Genomic DNA, 3606 nt, shown 5'->3' with positions numbered 1-3606 from the left:
GTCTGCCTGACCCAGTTTCATTTCAGCACAACCTACGCAGTCACCCTCTCCAATGGGGGTGCTTTTGCGTAGGCGTGGTCGTGTCCGGTCGCAACTGGTGGGAGTAATATAAGGGGATGAAATGGAAGGGTGGAAATGCAGTGGTGGATAGCAGGGCGTGTCGCCATACCACCAATCCCGGAACGAACGTCATTTTTGACGTCAGAGAGAAAAAGAGGGTGAAAGAAACAGATGGAGAAAGAGAGAGAGAGAGAGAGAGAGAGAGAGAGGAGAGAAAGAGAGAGAAGGAGAACAGTAGTATGTCAATTTCTTTTCTTGTTTGTTTTTTGGGGGGTTTCAGATTTCTTTTTGTTTATCCTAGTCGCGTGCGATTTTCTTGGCGGAACATATACCGACACTTTTATATGTTTATATTCAATTCGCTATCTCAGAAAATTCCTGAGATAGGAAGATTACTCTCAAGAATCTTGGCCATCGGGAAACGAAAATCTTGGCGTCTTTGATGCGTATGAAGAGGGATTGAAATTTGAGATGGTTTTAAAAAGTATGTCGCTGTTTGTAAATTTCAAGATGTGCGTATTAACAAATGTATAATGATTCTTTAGAATTTCCTGTGCTTGAAAAGGTTCGATGAAATATTATAAATGTACAGAATATATAATTATAATCTTCCCCCCTCTATGTACTGATGACTAAATTCATTAAATATTCGATTGCCACATGAAATAATAGTGTAATGATAGCCTCTTCTTAAAAAAATAATTATGAAAATCAAAGATAAAATAAAAGGCATAATATTTTATCATTATACTTCAATGTGAGATTGCTTTTTAAATCTTTTAAAATTTAATAATTTATATTCTAATGTATGTTGAGATACTCTTCTCTACATTCTATTTTATCTTACAGTGCTTCTTAAATATATTAAATATTATTTTCTTATAAAAATGCGATATTAAAACTATAGAGATATGTATGTAGAGGATTCATATTATCGAGAAACGACAAGTATCAGCTGTTTCAAAATGTTTGAATTGTACATTATACAATTACTTTCTAAAAGAGATAACAGAAAGCTACACCTTATTTTTTGATATAATTAAAAATTAGTAATTAACTCTAAATAAAATATAATACTGATAAATGTATATAATATAATCTCTTCATAATCTTATTATAGAGTAAATCTAAAATAATGATCGACGTGTTATATCGATTTACGACGAAGAATGCAGTGTTAAATTCCAAATAAATATATATCGCCAGAATTTATCTGGAACAGAAAGGGAACGCTAATTAGGGTGTGTGCAACGGGCTATCATCTAGAAGAACCTAATTGCTAATAGTCCTACTTCTCTTCGGGAAGGAAAATGTCGCGACGCCTGCGTCGTCTTCTGCAGACTGGGGTGGGTCGGGGGCGAAGAACGCGAACAGGTAAACAGAGAGGAGGACACTGAAAGAGGAAGAGACGATTATGGCTACAACGAGACGGAGGGGTTGAAAGGACAAAATGGACGGCAACCAATAGGATGCAGGAACAAAATGGCTGTCGGTGAATTTAATCAATACCGTCCTCCGTCCTTCGTCGTGGGTGGAGAACAGGACAAGACCCAGAAAGGGTCAGGAACGTAACTAGTGTTATACCGCACGTACGTCTCTCTCATTGAGGTTGATATAGTCCTCGTCTCGTGTAGGCGCGTAAATCCTCTATGTAGGGCGCACCTCCTCGTAACCATGAAGAACTTACTATTTCCGTCGTGTCAATGCCTCGCGAACAACGAAAGGAAAGGGTGAAATCTCAAAGTTAGTTGCTATATACGGCATTTCTGTATATTGCAAAAAATTTATATATTGCAGGTATTAGAAAATTTATGAAAATAAATTGCTCTATATTTTGATTTCAAAAACTACGAAAATTATTGTCCAAATTATAATTACTTTCATTATTTACATGGTTTACTTATTTGCATGGTTATACATTTTATCTTTGAAATAACATAATAAACATAGGAATCATTAAAACACGTATTACCGTTTCGACATGTTCAAAATTAAAAAAGGCCAAACATATCAGATATTTATAATAAAAAAAAAATTTTATTTTTTTATTAATTTAACATTTTCTGCTAAAATTTTAACTTAGATATTTGATTAACCATCATTGTATAAATATGAATAATATGATAAAATAAAATTTGCCTGAAATGAATTTTGATAACGACTTAAGTTTTTAACCTTTATAATACATGTTTATCATAACAAAATTTTTCAATCTTCTAAACTCTATTATTAAAATAATTCGTCTAAGTCTAAAATATCATATTATATATAAAATACTCATAAAATTAATTCAGAACCATAAAGTCATTGTTATTATAAATCAAAATGATTAAATACCTGCAATTACAAATTTTTGAGACAAATAAAAGACAAATACTTCCTAAAATTATTTTGCAATTCGCACAGATTCATTTGTCATGACATATCAGCAAAAAGAATATTATTATCGCTTGTAAAGCTTTAGAATGAAGTTTCCCTGAATAGTAACTATTAACTTAAAGTGACTGTATTTTAAGAAGGGATCTAAGTTATTTTACCATGGCTGACAGAGAAAGGGAGAGAGGAATAGGTCGGTCGATTTAATGGAATCACGGGTAGCATCGATCCCGCATCCACCCGTCTACTTTCCACTCTTCAAGGAGTATAACTCAGCCATGAAGATGCTGACAAACTTCCTGTTCTTCATCTTCTGAAAAACTTTAAATTGAATTGACATTCTGTTCCGCGTTCGAAAAGAGATTTACCATGTAAGATATATTGTTATTGAAAATTTGTCGGCAATATTTTACTGACTTACGCTACGGTCTGTCATTGTTGTTTTCCAAACATTATAAAGCTTCTTTTCCAGGCGAAAATACATTCCGTTCTCTGATGAATATCGATAAATTTTTTTTAATAATTAAACTTTATATTTTATAATATTTTATATATTATATTTTATTTTATATAAGTCATTAAATATATTATATATTAAATTCTTACTTTGTAATTAATTAATGTTGCTTTTAATAATTTTTAATGTTTCGCTAATATTCTATATGCGTGTGTCTTAATAAAATATATACCGAATTTAATTTTACAATTTATTTATTTATTTATTTATAGATTTACAAACTCTAATTTTATACTATTTTCACAAAAAGTTAATAAAGTACATATGCCGAACGTAATATATTATATTCTGAATGAAATATTGTATGGGCAGTATTTTAAGATGAGATTGAAAATATTTAATGTATATATTTCTCATACAATTGAATAAGCATATTTTATCTTATTTTGTTAAGAGATTTTTATTATCTGTAAAAATATTTTTCTACCTATTTAATGCAAGTAATCGAATTTTTTATAATTTATGCATTTTTTTTCAATAATTTATTATAATTGACAAAGGAAAATAAAAATCATGTATATAGGTAACGAATAATAATTATGTAAAAATATAAGACATAAAGATTTACTTTTGTTTATGGACATAATCGTTTTCAGATCTAAATATAATATTACATATAATCATAAAAATTAGGCAATAAATATTACATATAA

The sequence above is a fragment of the Prenolepis imparis genome, unplaced genomic scaffold, assembly GCF_030444845.1.
Source record: "Prenolepis imparis isolate NDT839.2.m4 unplaced genomic scaffold, iyPreImpa1.0 SCAF_8, whole genome shotgun sequence".
NCBI classification, from domain to species: Eukaryota; Metazoa; Arthropoda; class Insecta; order Hymenoptera; family Formicidae; genus Prenolepis; species Prenolepis imparis.
Note: the sequence above shows the minus strand (reverse complement) of the source record.